At 42.4% G+C, this 6,572-nt stretch overlaps 1 protein-coding gene across 10 annotated transcripts in view; it reads right to left on the bottom strand.

The window, feature by feature from the left end:
• TACC2 (transforming acidic coiled-coil containing protein 2) overlaps nucleotides 1–6,572 on the bottom strand; it is a 151,296-nt gene that overhangs the window by 66,683 nt on the left and 78,041 nt on the right. The window lies entirely within an intron of this gene.

Raw genomic sequence — 6,572 nt, 5'->3', positions numbered from 1 at the left:
AAAAAGAAGAAGAAAAGCAGACCCTCCCTTTAAGCACACATTGTCAGCTACTGTGGCTCCCTAAGGACCTACAGGCAGGACCATTATATTGTGTTGACTCAGCTGATTTGAAATGCAAATGCACGTGTGCACTGGATGCCGTGCATACATTTCCCTTTAATAACAGGCAAGTTGTGCATATTGGGATGATTGCAGAGAGGATTAATAAGCAGAACGGCTGCTTTTTTTTCATTTAAACAAATGAGCTCATCCCTCTTGCAAAAAATGGAATCTTCCATGAGGAACGTAGGGAGACTATCATGAGCAGCCAAGGTAAACAAGCCAATGTGGGAGCGGACCCTACCCGGCACAGCTCCATCCAACAGATCGGTGCACTTAACCATTTTGCTTCTGCCTGCACAGACCCCCTTGCTGGACAATGAGGTGGAGAGCCGTGGGGATGCTCATCATCTAATACTGATGTGATTAGTGCTGAGGATCTTTAAGCCCAGAAAGTACAAGCCCAAGCAAACAGCATTCCAAACCCTACGCGTAAGCTTATCGTTTTGCCACAGTGGAGGTACCAGGGTACTGGGAATTCACGTGCTTAACAAGCTGAAAGGGCTGGGCTCCATCACTCTCCACATCACCGTCTTTAGCAAATAACAGATGCTCCACATACAAATTATGTTTCGCATCACTAAAGGAGCAAAAAAAAAAAAAAAATCAGTGGCACTACCGCCTATACTAGGAATTAAACTCTAGGGACACAAATGGCTTGAAGCTATGTAACAATTCTGGATACGTGACAAGGCAGAGAGGTCAAAAGGATCAGATAAATTGAACAGAAATATTAAAACATACTAACTTCCAAGCACCTACCACAGCATGGCTTTTGTGTTTCAGTGGAGGCCTCACTAGGCTTATGCCTTAAACAGCTTCTGTTTTTTTTCTCTGCATGCAAAAAGGGAAATCCAGTAGGGTTTGCTTACTTTACAAAAATAAGGGTTGCTGTATACATGTGCAAGGTTCTGTCTCTCTGGGTGCACCCACAATCAATTGTTCTTGGGATAAGAAGAAACAAAGATGCTTAGTGAACACAAAGCACATTTCATTTCCAGAGACTGCCTAAAATTAAATTCTGTTTTATGAACAGTATCAAAATAAATGAGCCTTTTTTTTTTCTCTTTTTTTTTTTAACTAAGGGGAAAAGCTAGTGAGCCAGCACTTTGTTTAGCCACAAACTTCCAAGCAAGTTACAGTTTTGGGGTTGTTTCGTTTCTGGTGAAAGCCAAACCCTCATTTCTAATGTCTCATTGCTCAACACTCATCTCAAGTCCCCCAGAGAAGCAGCGGCACTGCCTCACTCAGGGACTGAGCTTCAGAATTTCTGGTGCCCAGCTGGGTGCCTGAGCCACAGTTAACCCCCAAGCTCTGCAGCAGAGCCCAGCTCTGATGCTCCCTTGTCAAGGTGGTGGCAGCTCACTACGCCTTCTGTATTTGCCAGATCCCAGGGGAAGGCTCTCGCTGCTTGGGCAGCCCGACTTGCCCAAACAGCCGTTTCCACTCATCACCAGACAAGAGATGAGGAACCAGACTTGTCCCAGGCACTGTCACAATTCTACAACTCTCAGAGTAGGAGTTGAAAATACAGGACAGTGTCACTTGACAGGGTTGCACCTCTTCTGTGCTAGAGAATACAGGCTGCTTTTTAGCCCTTTTACAGCAGTATTTACTTCACCAGACACTTACCAGGAAAAGCATAAAATGCCATGAACTGGACAATTTTGTTAATGACAGCAAATCAGCAGAGCCAAATAAAAACACAGCTCAGTGTGCAAAATTTTAATGTAATGTCAGGTAAACACTTGTCAGGAGCATTCCAAAGTAAGTAAAACACAGAATTTGAAGAAAGTGTATGAAAAGCCCCATGTATACTCTGGCAGTAGATTTGAAATGGTTAATAACTCCAGTATTTGCATCCAATATGGGAAATGAATGGTATCAGCCAACAGACTAAAATTACATGGCTGTATTCAGAGAGCCTATTAGGTTGAGGTTACAGCTCAGCTTCAGTTTTGCATGTGGTAGCTCTACTGAACTACAGAGGACTGGTCTTTTGAATATGATAAGAGCTCCCTACTAGATTTCATTTGTTACAGAGAAAAGGAAGACATTGAGAAAAAAAATTTCCTTAGAAAGGCAAACACCATATTGAGAAAGTAAAGCCCTAGCAGGTACCTGGAAGCCAAAAGGGAGAACACAGGCACTGTTTGTCCTGCCAGCGGGGAAAACAGGAATGTTGTGGCATCTTCCTAACAAGTGTAAAGAATACACTTAAAATGCCTGTGTCAACTCTCTCAAGTTTCACGTGTACATCTATTAAATAACCAAAGGCCTGACAAAAAAAGGCTTGGATTAAATCCTATTCTGAGGCAGCATGATCCTTTCAGGAGCTGTATAGTGGAGAAAGTTTTTATCCCATTCCCCAACACTTCTATGCAACAGACATTCAAGCTCCACTAGAAATAGCAGGTCTTGGCTAACATGTTCACTGGCAGTCTGCATGATCAAGGGCTTCAGCCTTTTGAGCCCAACTATACCCCTGGTCTCTTTACACGTGCTGTCCGGGTTAGCAGGGGGCTCTGGTCTATTGTGAGGGGTGTCACAGACAAGGTATTGCCTCCTTCTCCCCTCCCTCTCACCACAGTTCATGAGCACAGCTCACGGCACGTCTCAGAGATTCACCACAAGGACAGCTCAGTGGCCTCTGTGCCACTCCTGCTTATAAAGGAGACAGGATTTAACTCTTCTCTTTGAAAAATAACCATCCAAGCAGCTCAAATACAGCAATGTGAACTGGAGCACTGGTAAAACAAGAACATGAGCTGTAACTCTAGTGAGACCTTGATGGATGTGCTGCTGTCAGTTTAGTGTCAATACTTCATTGACTGGCCAGAAGAGAGCTGCTTGGAGCCTTAGGAAAATGTTTCAGACCAAAGACGAAGGAGCTCAGTCCATTACACCCAAAGGCACCTGCACAAAGAGAAGTTACGTGTTCAAAAGCAATGGTGGCTTTGACCAAGTACTGCATCAACAAGATCCAATGAGAGAAACTAAAATTAGGAAAACAAAATCAAATCAACCTTTACATGCAAAGTCTTAATAGTGAGTACAGTTACCTCATGGGGAGGGAACACATGTAATAATTTTAAACCTCCAGACTGCGATGGTCTTTCAAAAATAGATGTGCTCATAACTGAGCCTTGGACTTGAAAGAGTTTGTTGACTAAGGGATGCAAGTGTAACAATTAATAGACTGCAGTCTCTGGCCAACACTGTGCAAGAAGCCAGACCATAGATTTACTTCTGATTTGGCCATAAAATCTGTTACACTACAAAGCTGTCTGTGGACCAACCATAGGTTGACGTTTGGGGAGGATCTGTCATTTTGCTTGTTGCTACATTCATCTAAACCCACATATTCTTTAAACTACTCTAGATGCTCAGAGGATCATGTCACTCCTTTCACTTCTTGCACTTCAGAGAGAGGAGACGTAATTAAGCATCATGCAACTACAGCAGTAAGCTTGCAAAGCTGGCTCTGGCCTTTGATTTCTCTGTGGGGCAGAAGCACGGAGTCTGATAGACCTCCAGTCTGAACACAAACGTGGTGTGATCAGCAGCACTGGAAGGTTTTCCCTGCAGCCCGCCCTGATCAGTAAGAAAGACCTCGGATGAGAGGGGAGCTCTCCCTCTCCTGTCTGGCCCCAATCCATCCTCTGGGCCTGCCAAGAAGCATCAATTTAGTACTAAATTTAGTGCTGGCTTTTAAAAATATAAGAACTGTGTTGACGCTGTAAGTACATTTTGTAAGAACTTCTCTGGAACCTGAAAAACACACAGATGTAGTGGGAAAAAAAAAAAAAAAAAAACCCCGGGGGGGTTTAAACCCGAAAAACACCCAAATGTAGATGGGAAAAAAAAAAAAAAAAAATCCCAGTGTGGCTTCAAAGGACTTAAAGGTACCCCAGGCCTTTCAGCCTAGGGATGAACAGACCCGTAACAACTTATTGTGATCCCACTGCTGAAAAAGACTATTTAAGTATTCAGTACCATCCTTTAAAATGTATAATTTTCTTTTCCTGCCTGTTTCATCCAGTGAAGCAAGAGCCATATTTTGGCCTATACTAAATTAATGTTTTATTGAAATTTGAGGTCTATTGGTTAGTTGTTTAAAATGCTGTACAGGCCCCTAAATATTTGGTCTTATTACATTTCATGTTTATATGTAAATTCAGACTTTGGTCACTTGCACCCAATTTGAAATTTTTGGCTTCCATCAAAAAACAGTGCTGGACAGGACTGCGATAAGGTTTATGATATACTGAAATTTATGTTCTGTTTCTTTGCTCTTGGCTTCACTGTCCATCGTGCTAGGCATTTATGCTAGTTATAAACATGACCACACATACACACATGGAAACATCAAAGACCCCACTGAAAGAAAACCCTCCCTCACACATCCAACCCCCTTGGGAAGGAGTGGGTGAATATTAAGCTATATCTCCTAGCTGCAATGCATTATTGAGGTACTCTGCAGAAATGAGCACCATATAAAGCAAACTGCATAGAACAGAGCAAAACCAAACATCCCAATAACAAATGGGTTTCTCTAGTATCCTGAAGGCTGCTGCCAAAGCTCTGAGGAACAGTACTGTCTACAAAAAAAACAAAAAAAAGGGGGGGGAGGAAGTTAACAAAGGATAGATTACTGTTTAAACAGAATCCCCTTTCCCCCCAAATATTTTTTTTTTTAATATTTAGATTATATTGCCTTTGGATCCCAAAGCCTTGAGTGCAGCCTGGGAAGAAGTTTTCACCCCAAGGACTCCCTTATTATTAGGCTGCCAGGTATCAAAGGGCTCATGGCTAGGGCATCCACAACATCAGACTGCTAAGAAAAAGCAACATCTTTCCTAAAGGACTAAAAGGACCACACTGCTCAAAAAAATCAACACTGTTCTGTATAGACACAGTTGCAAGGCACACCAGTGCCTCTGGGGGGCTGGCTGTACTTTTGAGAACACATTAGCACATAAAAGCATTGACATCTTTTGAAGTGCAGTGGTGACAGCCTTTTTAGGACACCCAAGGCTGGAGACTCCTGTACTCTAAAACCCTTCGAAGAGCACCAGCCCTCCTTGGCCTTTGCTGATACGCTGTCTAAGCACAGGCTCTGTCTGCTAAGTCCTTCCCAGAAATACAGGTCTACCAGGACCAGCATTGATCCTTGTGTTACAGAGAAGGTCAAGCAGACTGTTTTCAACCATGTGGGCACTCAAGGCTTGGAGTTCATTTTTCTGAAGGTTATACTGTAAGCAGTTTTACAGGCTTTTAAAGAATTCAAGCATTCTTCATTATAGGCTGCACAAAAATACATGGCTCTAGACATGTTCCTCATATTCCTGTGCTAATTTACTCATCATGCATTTTTTTGTCCTGGGACACTTAGGATTTTTTGTTTGTTTGTTTATTTTCCAAATCAGGGTCTCTCACTCCTGCAGACAGATTTTTGCTCCTTAGTCTTACCTCCCTCTCTAAAGTGACCAAGAGCGGATCACTTGTCTTGAGGAGAGTCACTTAAAAGACCTCTTCAAGCAATGAGCTGCTGAGGCTGCCGGTTGAACGCTACAAGGCATTTGCTACCCTTCACTTTGGTTCTTCACTTTATCCAGGTAATTCTACCCTTACGTTACGCCCAGAGATGTGCCAGCAGGAATTTTTGTGAGACCACATTGAACCTGCATTTGTTTTTCCAGCCAGGTCATTCCACAATCCAGCTCACTGCCTGCACTCCTGCACTGCTGTGGGACAGGGACAGTGGCAATACTTAATGCTGGTTCTGTCATCAAATCCTTCAGAAAGTCACACCTAAGCACAGAAAGCAACCGTAACCCTTCCAATCTCTCTCTCCCCAGAGGTGCGATTCTAACTTTTTTTTGCTTTAGGGAATAGCCACAGTATTGCATGTGAATAGACCACCATTTAAAATTTAAAATCTTGTTATTTTGAAAGATGATATCCCCAAGAGAGAACCTAAGCAAATGCCACCTCCTGGAGAGCCATGCAAATCGGCGAAGAGAGGAATGATCTCTTGCTGTCAGGTAGCAAGAGCAGTGGAAGAAAAGCAGATTTATTTCTTTCTCTCCCTTAGGTTTATGGGGCAACTTTGTGCTACAAATGAAAGACTAAGTATGAAAGTTACCTGAAATATGCAACAAATTTTGGTTTACTGGCAAAAAACAGTAAAGTGTTAACATAAAGTGTAACACCTATGCTTTAGTAGCACCTAATAAATAGGCATTTAGTGCAGTTCATGTCCACAGTATAATTAACATATGATTATAGTCTATAATTAGCAATTTAAAGGCACATTCATCACCATCCTTCAAAGATCCAGTTATCCCTAATTTAATCCCACTCCAGTACAGATAAATCAGAAATTCAGCCCTGAAGTAAGAATGACAGACTTCAGATTGAAACCATGGTCTTGTTGGTTTTTGGGTTTTTTTGTAGTTGTTTCTTTTTTT

Source organism: Aptenodytes forsteri, unplaced genomic scaffold (assembly GCF_000699145.1).
Source record: "Aptenodytes forsteri isolate BGI_AS27 unplaced genomic scaffold, ASM69914v1 Scaffold15, whole genome shotgun sequence".
Taxonomy (NCBI): domain Eukaryota; kingdom Metazoa; phylum Chordata; class Aves; order Sphenisciformes; family Spheniscidae; genus Aptenodytes; species Aptenodytes forsteri.
This window is presented reverse-complemented; position numbering and strand designations above follow the sequence as displayed.